A 12556-nucleotide genomic window follows, 5' to 3' on the forward strand; every position below is an offset into this window, starting at 1 on the left:
ACAGACATGATAAGTCGAATTATATATATAGATTTATTGTTCTGTTATATTTTGTATATTTATATCATTATTTATATAAATATTTATTATCTGTATTTTAATAGATCAATAGGTTTGGGTTCCAGTATCATCTCTATGCTGACAGCCCCCAATTATACACTTCTTCCCCTGACTTATAATGTAATTTACATGGCATTTTCAGAGGTGTGGTCCATGCACGCGTCAATGATAATTACACACAGGGACATTAAAAGGCTCCCTCCACCTCTGTCCTTACATCCACGCCATTGATAATAGGAAATTTTAGATGCAAAATGTAAAGTGGCAGTGCCCACCCCATCTAGGATAGCTTGGATAGATTTTTCGCGCACTGCCACTTTACATTTTGCATCTAAATCACTATGAAATGCCTCTATAACAACGAATAAAATACCATCAACAATTCATAAATCACAAAGTCCACCCTAGGAAATGAAGATAACCGGGCTCCAGACCAATTGGTATTATTAAAAAAATATATTTTTATTTATCAAAACGTTAAAAATATATATGAAAAGAGAGATGTACATATCAATAAAAAGGGATGCCGTTACCCCATAAGGTTTCTCACAACTACCCACCACCAAAAGGATTTTTACATTATCAACAAAATTGTGAATAAATGCCGCTTCAAAAATTGTGTCTTATAAAAAAACACCTACATGACAGTAATACAACAATAGTTAATATGGTGCGGTATAAGATTTACCATAAACAGGATTTTAAAATGATCACTCCCAAATGTCTCATTACTATAACATGCTAGAATCGCCCTACATTTGATAACCTAAACTGTAACAAGGCACATATACTCCACTATCTAAAGACATATGTGATCGCTGTCTGAATGGCAGTGACATCTTGTATTTGCGGTATAAAATACCGCTTACAGAAAAGGCCCAAAAAGTCGGCCTTATGTGCATAATGACAGACTCAAGGTATCATGATGGGAACCAGCCATGTAGCAGTAATCACGGAGCGATGATCAAATAATCATGTGAAAAGAAGCAGCCCTACCATGTGATAGATGCGGAGTCCCCGAGCGTCCCTCTGCCCCGACGCGCGTTTCGCTTTTGCTTCAACGGGAGGCACAATAAGAAGAGGGGAAATACCCGTTTATATAATCCTCTCACAAGCTGCAATCAATTTCAATGCTAATCTATAATGACGCATGCCCAGTAGCTACCACCAAGGTTAATAGTAAATTTAGCACAAAACAATAACAGGCTGAATCGCTGAACCATAATGATACATACTTGTTTCCAACATTATAGCGCTATAACAAAAGAGCAAAAAACTATATAACTCAGGCAACAGCAATACATAAGTGAATTTTAAATCCCTTCTTTTTCTTTTCCACATTATAGCGCTACTGTCAAAAATGGTATCACGCGGGTAATGAGTAGCTCATACCTGCATATGAAAAGAATGAAAGTTGAAAACTCATATTTGACCAGCACACTATAACCCATAAAAGTAAAGGGCTGTTTAACAGGGCATGCTCCAAAATTAAATTACACCCCCCACCACAACCTGGTATAAGGCGGCGCATGCGGGAGTTGAACTTGGTTCCCTATCATCAACATGAGAAGTGTTCGTGTGCTCATATGCCGACCGCCACCGATCATCACCAGATGACCCAGGTAAACGGAGAGACATAAAAGAGCATCACACCCTTCTTTGGTGAGCCAAGACCCACGCATGCGCTCTCACCAGGATATGTTCAAATTAAAGCTCCTCCAGACTAAACTGAAGACCCTATACAATTAAGGACATTATAGATAGAACCAACAGTGTCCACATGGGGTATATAATATATAAAGGATTGCACAAAATCATATTATGCTAAAAACATAATAACGGGGATTATTAAACAGGAAAAAGAGGTTTTCTTCAGATCTTCAATTAGGACACCACAATCTTCTCTTCCATTATCACACTGGAATAGTCATTCACGACGAAGAATGAACTGAAACTAAAAAAATACAAAGTTAATATCTAACAATAAAACTAAACCCACCCTAAAAATCACCCCCATGGAGTGAAAACATATAAGTGTGCAAATGGCCATAATTACAAGAAAGCAATACAAGATGTCACTGCCATTCAGACAGCGATCACATATGTCTTTAGATAGTGGAGTATATGTGCCTTGTTACAGTTTAGGTTATCAAATGTAGGGTGATTCTAGCATGTTATAGTAATGAGACATTTGGGAGTGATCATTTTATAATCCTGTTCATGGTAATTCTTATACCGCACCATATTAACTATTGTTGTATTACTGTCATGTAGGTGTTTTTTATAAGACACAATTTTTGAAGCGGCATTTATTCACAATTTTGTTGATAATGTAAAAATCCTTTTGGTGGTGGATAGTTGTGAGAAACCTTATGGGGTAACGGCATCCCTTTTTATTGATATGTACATCTCTCTTTTCATATATATTTTTAACGTTTTGATAAATAAAAATATATTTTTTTAATAATACCAATTGGTATGGAGCCCGGTTATCTTCATTTCCTAGGGTGGACTTTATATATTTTGCATCTAAGCAGGAGTTTCTTTGTTCTGTGAGATATCCTCTTCCCATGTTTGTGTCTATGGGGTGACAGCCTTTCTTTTTGGTGCACCTTTAACTGTAGTCAAATTGCTCTGTTTAAGAATGATTATCTTGTGACTTGTAATTACTATTTGTCATAAATTATTGTGGAATAAAATTTTATATTTTTTACCATGATATTATTCTCTTTGGTGAAATGCTTCGTGTTTTTGGTAGTTATATATTGTTTGGGAGCTCCATTAGATACTATCCATGTTTAGTCCTGGCTGACGTCCTTGGGACTGTCTTCTGCAATATAACATGGTATCTGTATTTGAGATTTTGAATCTAATGCTCTACCGTGTGGCTTCTCATGCTACCACTGCCACTTCACAGCAATACCAGACACAAATCTCCTTGCTACCTGCCAACTGTGTTTTACAGTTCTTGACAAGACTGCTTCTTTCCTTCTGCTGCTAGCCTTATACAGTAGTGCAAGACATCTTTGCCCATTTTGTCCTATTGCTCTTGCATGTGGTCTCAGCAGCTTGTTCGGATTGGCAGAAAGGACCAAATAAGAAGTAATAATAAGGTGCGTTCGCAACCCATGGTCCACCGTGTGGTGATGGAAAACCACAGCTATAGAACAACGGCGGAGCAAGGCTGCGAGAAAACAATTTACGCACACTGAGTTAAATGTCACTCAGTGTGCACAGATTGCAAAGTACTAAGCACTGTTACACCACAGAGCAGTAGTATGAAGCAACGCACAAAGGACTATACCCTGTTAGACTGCACAGGAGTATTAAAAATAAAAATACTAATTCGGGTCCCTATAACTTAACCCTCAGGGAAGACTAAGCTGGTGGTTGAGCCTACTCTGACACATGGTGTACTTTAGCACATGCACCTGAGGATGCCCGGTGCAGATGCTAAGTTCAAGTGGGAGTTCCCACCCTAAACTGTCTGCCTAGACAAACAATCATAGTGCTATTAGCGGCACACGTGCACACATTGTGGTAAAGTAGCCACTTACACATGAAACACAAATGATGATAGCGCACAGGCTTGCGCCATTAAGAGCCTTTTACATCTTAAGTTCAAGTCCAGACAGACAGGATCTTGCCTGTGGACCAATCTGAAGCTGCCACATCACTAGAGCAGCTGATGTCCGAGCACCAATGAGAAGGCACCACATCATGGACATGCAGAGTAGGGTGAAATCTGGACTTAGGCTCCAGAGTACAACACTGCACGTGTATACCAGTAGTCACCATAGGATTAGCTGGAGAGCCAGCAGCAACTACACATGCAGCATGAGCTTGGGCAAGGCCCTGGGTCCTGAGTCTGTGCTGAGCAGTCATCCCAGTGGCCGAACCTGAATGGGAGACCACTGCACCAGACAAGGCTAGGGATCTATACCGTATAATGGGAGAATCCCAGTGCCTAACATACAGTGGGGAAAAAAAGTATTTAGTCAGTCAGCAATAGTGCAAGCTCCACCACTTAAAAAGATGAGAGGCGTCTGTAATTTACATCATAGGTAGACCTCAACTATGGGAGACAAACTGAGAAAAAAAAATCCAGAAAATCACATTGTCTGTTTTTTTTTTTTCATTTTATTTGCATATTATGGTGGAAAATAAGTATTTGGTCAGAAACAAAATTTCATCTCAATACTTTGTGATATATCCTTTGTTGGCAATGACAGAGGTCAAACGTTTTCTGTAAGTGTTCACAAGGTTGCCACACACTGTTGTTGGTTTGTTGGCCCATTCCTCCATGCAGATCTCCTCTAGAGCAGTGATGTTTTTGGCTTTTCGCTTGGCAACACGGACTTTCAACTCCCTCCAAAGGTTTTCTATAGGGTTGAGATCTGGAGACTGGCTAGGCCACTCCAGGACCTTGAAATGCTTCTTACGAAGCCACTCCTTCATTGCCCTGGCGGTGTGCTTTGGATCATTGTCATGTTGAAAGACCCAGCCACGTTTCATCTTCAATCCCCTTGCTGATGGAAGGAGGTTTGCACTCAAAATCTCACGATACATGGCCCCATTCATTCTTTCATGTACCCGGATCAGTCGTCCTGGCCCCTTTGCAGTGAAACAGCCCCAAAGCATGATGTTTCCACCACCATGCTTTACAGTAGGTATGGTGCTTGATGGATGCAACTCAGTATTCTTTTTCTCCAAACACGACAAGTTGTGTTTCTACCAAACAGTTCCAGTTTGGTTTCATCAGACCATAGGACATTCTCCCAAAACTCCTCTGGATCATCCAAATGCTCTCTAGCAAACTTCAGACGGGCCCGGACATGTACAGGCTTAAGCAGTGGGACACGTCTGGCACTGCAGGATCTGAGTCCATGGTGGCGTAGTGTGTTACTTATGGTAGGCCTTGTTACATTGGTCCCAGCTCTCTGCAGTTCATTCACTAGGTCCCCCCGCGTGGTTCTGGGATTTTTGTTCACCGTTCTTGTGATCATTCTGACCCCACGGGGTGGGATTTTGCGTGGAGCACCAGATCGAGGGAGATTATCAGTGGTCTTGTATGTCTTCCATTTTCTAATTATTGCTCCCACAGTTGATTTCTTCACTCCAAGCTGGTTGGCTATTGCAGATTCAGTCTTCCCAGCCTGGTGCAGGGCTACAATTTTGTTTCTGGTGTCCTTTGACAGCTCTTTGGTCTTCACCATAGTGGAGTTTGGAGTCAGACTGTTTGAGGGTGTGCACAGGTGTCTTTTTATACTGATAACAAGTTTAAACAGGTGCCATTACTACAGGTAATGAGTGGAGGAAAGAGGAGACTCTTAAAGAAGAAGTTACAGGTCTGTGAGAGCCAGAAATCTTGATTGCTTGTTTCTGACCAAATACTTATTTTCCACCATAATATGCAAATAAAATGAAAAAAAAACAGACAATGTGATTTTCTAGACTTTTTTTTCTCAGTTTGTCTCCCATAGTTGAGGTCTACCTATGATGTAAATTACAGACGCCTCTCATCTTTTTAAGTGTTGGAACTTGCACTATTGCTGACTGACTAAATACTTTTTTTCCCCACTGTAGCTGCCTCGGTTTGTGAATGTCCACACCAACCATTTCTCCAGTTTAAACTCTGTATTTTATACTATTAAGCTGTACTGTTTATGTGAAACATACCATGTTTAAAACACAGTCATAGCCAAAAGTGTGGGCACCTTTAAAATTGTTACAGATAATTAAGTATTTCTCCCAAAAAATAATTTTAATTGCACATGTTTTGTTATACACATATTTATTTCCTTTGTTTAGTTCCTTTGGAACAACACAAAAACAGCGAAAACAAGGCAAGTTGGATATAATTTCACACAAAACCTCAAAAATTGGCTAGACTAAATTGTTGGCACCTTTAGCTTAATATTTGGTTGCACACCATTTAGAATAAATAACTGCAATTAATTGTTTCCTATAACCATCAACAAGTTTCTTACACCTCTCAACTGGAATTTTGGACCACTCTTCTTTTGCAAACTACTCCAGGTCTCTCATATTAAAAGGGTGCCTTCTCCCATCAACAATTTTAAGATCTCTCCATAGACTCATTGCTGCCACTTCAGAACTCTCCAGCGCTTTTTTCCATCCATTTCTGGGTGGTTCTTGAATTATGTTTTGGGTCATTGCCCTGCTGGAAGACAAATGACTTAAGGACGCAAACCCAAGTCTACCTGTTTCCTTTTGTAGCATTTAATTCAAATGTCAACAGACATTTGATGCACCCTGAGCCTGACACTGATGTACCCTGATCCTGCAAAATAGCTTGAATTTCTTCTGAAATTGATTGGGGCTGGTTATCCATCATCTGGATTATCATCAATTTTTCTCTGCCATCTACATCCAGGGAAATTAGCTACAGTGCCATGTGGTGCAAACATCTCGATTATGTTGCGCACTATGGATAAAAGCATCAAGATCTCTAGAGATGAACTTGAAACCTTGAGGTAGTTTATATTGTTCACCAATTTCATTTTCTGGAACAATTTCAAGGGTGCTAACACTTTCGGCCAAGACTAGAAATAAAAAAAACAGCTCTCGAAATAGTACTAATTTTTTAAAAGTTTTTTTGATAACAAGCCATTCCTTCATCACTTTGAAAATAGCTAGCCTATTTATGCTCCCTAAAGTGATAACTTTTGGAAGGCATGATAAAAAGGTTTTCTAATTGTTTAAACAGTTTGAACATTGTGAAAAACAAGTTTGTGACGTTCCTAAGGGTAGACTCTGTGATTGGCATTTACATCTGTTTTCATGTTAGTATGAATTTGTGACATGCAAGTTGACCATTTTTTCCATTTTTAGCTGAGGTACTTAAGGTCATTTAAACCATGATATTCTCTATATGAGACATATAAGTCTGCTAAATGACATGGCAATTCAATATCTGTGTTTTTCATTTGCAACTTATGTTTGATTATAGACCTGTACTGTCCACTTGATTTTGTATACATGTATATGAATGTGTCTGTGTCAATTGATATGACCCACCTTATTCTACTGCCTTTCCACTATTTTTAGCGTTTTTTTTGTACATCACTTTGGTAATTTAGAGCAATTATTAAAATTCATTATGAGCATTAGCTCATTGTGCTCTCCTTTTGCTTATATATTGCTGGAGTTGCTTTCAGCCATTTATATGCATTTGAAATATAGCTAGGTGGCTTTTTAATTAATAATATATTTTCTGGATTATTTATATCTAACTGAAATGGAAATATGTCTAACTGTCATATTCTGGTATGTGTTCTACAGTTGCATGTAAAAGTTTGGGCACTCCTGGTCAAAATTACTGTTATTATGAACAGTTAAGCAAGTTGAATATGAAATCATCACTAAAAGGCCTAAAATTAAAGATAACACATTTGCGTTGTATTTTAGGCAAAAAATAAATATAAATATTTTCTGAATTTGCATTTTAAAATTTCCAAAAAGAACAATGAACCAGTGCAAAAGATGGGCATCCTGCTTGGCTAGTACCTAGTAGCACTCCCTGTTGAAAGTATCAAAGCTTGTAAAAGCTCTTTGTAACAAGCCAAGAGTCTTTAAATTCATGTTTGAGGGATTTTCATCCATTCTTCCTTGGATAATTGTTCCTTTTTTGTGAGGAACCTTGATAGTCTTACTTGCACTGCTATTTTGAGTTGTAGCCACAGATTTTCAATGATACTCAGATCAGGGGACTGTGAGGGCCATTGTAAAACATTTAGCTTGCATATTTTGAGGTAGTCTATTGTGGATTTTGACGTTTGTTCAGGATCTTTATCCATTTGTTGAAGCCATCCTCTTTTCTAATTCAGCTTTTTTACAGATGATATTTGCATCAAGAATTTGTTGAGATATCATTGAATCCATCTCTCCCTCTGCCCTGTGAAATGTTCCCCATGCCATTGACTTCAGCACAACCCCAAAGCATGATTGATCTACCTCCATGCTTAAGTGTTGAAAAGATGTTCTTTTCATGATATTAAGTACACTTATTTCTCCACAGGTGCAGTGGGGAAAATAAGTATTTGAAACACTGCCGAATTTACAAGTACACTTCAACTCTGAGAGTCTTAAACAAAAATCCAGAAAATCCCATTGTATGATTTTTACATTTGAATTTTATTGCATGAAATATATATTTGATACAATAGAAAAACAGAACTTAATATTTGGTACAGAAACCTTTGTTTGCTATTACAGAGGTCAGACGTTTCTTGCAGTTCTTAACCAAGTTTGCACACACTACAGCATGGATTTCTGCTCACTTCTCCATACAGATATTCTCCCAGATCTTTCAGGTTTCAAGGAGGTCTCTTGAGTGTCATCTCCCTCCAAAAGATATTCTATTGGGTTCAGGTCCAGAGACTGGCTAGGACACTTCAGGACCTTGAAATGATTCTTACGGAGCCACTCCTCAGGTGTGCTAGCTGTGTTTTACAGGTCATTTTCATGATGGAAGACTCATCCATAACCCATCTTAAATGCTCTTACTGAAGGAAAAAAGTTGTTGGACAAAATCTTGCGATACATGATCAAATCCAACTCCCTTTAATACGGTGCAATTGTCCTTGCCCCTTTGCAAAAAAGCACCCCAGGTATGATGTTTCACCCACCATGCTTCATCCTTCTTCCTCCAAACACAGAGAGTGGAGTTGATACCAAAAAGCTCTGTTTTGATCACATCTGACCACATGACATTCTCCCATGCATCCTCTGGATCATTCAGATGGTCAATGGCAAACTTCAAATGGACTTTGACATGTACTGTTATGAGCAGGGGGACATTGCATGTCCTGCAGGATTTTCATCCATGACTGCGTAGTGTGTTACTAACAGTAATGTTTGAGACTGTGACCCCAGCTTTCTTCAGTTCATTGACCAGATCCTTCCCTGTAGTTCTGGGCTGATTCCTGGCCTTTCTCAGAACCATCCTCACCAGTTGAGATGAGATCTTGTATGTGGCCCCAGTCCATGGAAGATTGACAGTCATCTTGTGTTTATTCAATTTTCTAATGTGTCAACAATTGTTGCTTTCTCACCAAGATGCTTGCCTATTGTCCTATAGTCCTTCCCAGCTTTGTGCAGGTCTGCATTTTTGTTCCTGGATTCCTTTGACAGCTCTTTGGTCTTGGCCATGGTAGAAAGGATGGAGTGTGATTAATTGAATGTGTGGACAGGTATCTTTTATATAGGTAACAAGTTCAAACAATACAGGTGCAATTAATGCAGGTAATGAGTGCAAAGTAGAAGGGCATCTTAAAGAAAAACTAACATGCAGAGGCAGAATTATTGCTGATTAGTAGGTGATCAAATAATTTGTTACTGCAAAAAAAATGTAATTTAATTTTTTAAAAATCACATAGTAATTTTCTGTTTTTTATTTTTAGATTATGTCTCTCACAGTTGAAGTGTACCTATGATAAAAAATACAGACCTCTTCACTCTTTGTAGGTGGGAGAACATGGAAAATTGGCAGTGTAACAAATACTAATTTTCTCCACTTTACTATTGATCATTGTGGCCAAAGAGTTCAAATTTACCCTCATCAGCAACATGACTTGTTTCCAAAACGCATCATGCATGTTTAGATTTTCTTTTGCATACTTATGACATTGAATTTTTTGGTGAAGACGCAGGAGAGTTTTTTTTCTGATGACTCTTCCATGAAGGCCAAACGTGTGCAGATGTCTCTGAATGATAGAACAATATACCACATCTCCAGACTCTGCAAATTCTTTATGAAAGTCTTTTAAAGTCAAGCGGGTGTTCTGATTTGCCTCTCTAGCAATCCTATGAGCATTTCTCACTGAAATTTTGCTTGGTCTTCCAGACCTTATCTTTGCCTCCACTGTTCCTATTAACTGTCATTTCTTAATTACATTTTAATCTGAGGGTAGAGCAACTTGAAAACTGTTTTCCATCTTCTTATAGCATCCTCCTGCTCTGTGGGCCTAAATCATTTTCAGAGTGCTAGGCATCTGCTTAGAAGAACCTATGGCTGCTGTTTTTAGGCACAAGGTTACAGTAGACTTTGTTTTTATAAAGCTGGAAAATTTGCATAACCTGGCTTTCCTAACAATATTAGTTAACAGGTTAATTATAGTCTTGTTTAAAATGCAGATGAAAAGTGTCATGTTTAAATTTAGCCCTTATAGAGATCATTTCATTTTCAACTTGCTTAACAGTTCACAACCTTAATTCTGACCAGGGGTGCCAAACTTTTACATGCAGCTGTATCTTCTGTCGTAAATGAAATATGGCTATAAGATATTTTCAAATCATTTCACTCTTGTTACCTTTACATTTTACACAGCAACTTGTTTGGAATTAGAAGTTGTAAAAGTAAACTGAAATAGGAAGAATTCTTAGAGACAATGTTGGCAGTAAGATGCAATGATGAACAATTTTATACGATGAGATGAAACTCAACAAAAGGGCAATAACATTCAGCAAAAACTGCATTAACTACTTGTTATTTAAAAATGCTAATTAATTTATCAATAATACCAATAAACCCTTTGGTGAGCAATTTAGCACATAAAACTAAAAAGAAATTGCTTGTCATTCAGAGTGCAAGTAGAGACTGTAGAAATACACTGATAGCAGTAATTATAACAGTAATACATTCCCAGAGGTGAGGAAAAAAAATCAATTTAAAGCTGACAATACACTGACAGATTTCTGCCAAATCATAACAAGATCAATAATAATGGCTTAATGCATGCAATTAGGAGGATGCAAAGGAAATGGTACTTTTCACTTAACCTTCCTTTTAACACTCAGATCCCAGATTCCTTTTAAAACACTGAACAAGTAGAAGGGAGCAATTAGCAAGACTTTTTTGGCAATGATTGCCGTATATTAGGATTATGGCCGGAAGGCCTTAGTAGTTTTAAGTTAAAATTTAGCTTGATTTTTTTTCCTCCATTTTATTTTCATATCAATGGAGTTTCTAACATCATGCAACTGATTGATGGGACAGTCATCTATCATATTATATTTCTTCCTATTTGTCCTTCGGAGGAACTTGGATCAATGTTTGGTATTAAGCGACAGAGATGAAGTGAAATGTTCTTTACAGATGATCATTTGTTTTAGTATAAAGTTCACCTTACACTGATAACTGCGAGAACAAAGCCTTTAAAAAAATCCAGTCGGCATCAATTTTAGAATGATTGCTATTTTTTTTAACAGGAAATTGCAATGACTAAGAATTTTCAATTTACATATTTGGATGTCAATGCAACAGATATTATTTGAACCTAGAAATGAACAGATCGATTCACAGAGGAAAGTCTTTGAGTCAAATTTTCTCAAAATGGCAGGTATTTGCAAATTCAAACATTTTCAATTTACAAGGAAAATAAAATGCGCTGCTCCATTTTGCATGTTGCTGAAGATTCGGAGCGTGGGTTAATGACATTAGTCATAGCCGCTCAGATTTCCCATAATGCCATGCAGCTATTGAATCACATGGCAGTATTGTCACATTAGTAGTCCCAGCCAGTATAAAAGATGTTGGCCAGCAATGCAGTGGCATTTTAGACTTTTACAATGTAGGGATAGGTATCCAAGAAGTATCATTTCTCCTTGCGGAGAATGACATGCTAAGCATGTCGAGATGAGGAGACTTAAAGCCGCAATGCTCCACAATGTAGGGATAGCAAATCAGATTGCATAGCTCATTCCACACAGAGATAGGAAAAGTATTAATCTAATTGCAGTGTACTACTGCAATGTTCAAGAAGACTGAAAATCAGAGTGTAAGTCAATTTGTGAATATTAGTCCAAATATTTAAGTGATAAAGGGAAGTCACTCAGTGTGACTGCGAATTGAATAATCTGTGATGCAGTAGCAGCACTTTAATAGAAGCCTATTCTTCACACACTGCAAAAAAGGAAGGCCTTTTACTACCCATCAGTGCAAATTTTGTTACTAAACCAAAATCTTGGAACCAAGACATGTATGTAAAGGGTGCTTCCTTTAACCCTTTCACCCCCGGGCCGTTATACTTTTTTGCTTTCCTGTTTTTCGCTCCCCTTCTTCCCAGAGCCCTAACTTTTTCATTTTTCTATCAATATAGCCATGTGAGGGCTAGTTTTTTTGCGGGACGAGTTGTACTTTTGAAATACACTATTAGTTTGTACCACATAGTGCACTGTAAATGGAAAAAAATCCAATTGATGGTGAAATTGCAAAAAAAGTGTAATTCCAGAATTGTTTTTTTATTTATCATGTTCACCAAATGCTTAAACTGACCTGCCATTATGATTTTCCATGTTATTACGAGTTTGTCGATATCAACCATGCATAGCTTCTTTTTTATTTAAGTGATGAAAAAAATTCAAAGTTTGTTAAAAAAAAACAAAACAATTTTCCGATATCATCTCCATTTTTAGTGATCTGTGGCTTGGTGAGGGTTTATTTTTTGTGTGCTGAGCTGACATTTCTATTGAT

This window comes from Dendrobates tinctorius, unplaced genomic scaffold (genome assembly GCF_039654945.1).
Source record: "Dendrobates tinctorius isolate UK_male_01 unplaced genomic scaffold, ASM3965494v1 ptg000040l, whole genome shotgun sequence".
Classification (NCBI taxonomy): domain Eukaryota; kingdom Metazoa; phylum Chordata; class Amphibia; order Anura; family Dendrobatidae; genus Dendrobates; species Dendrobates tinctorius.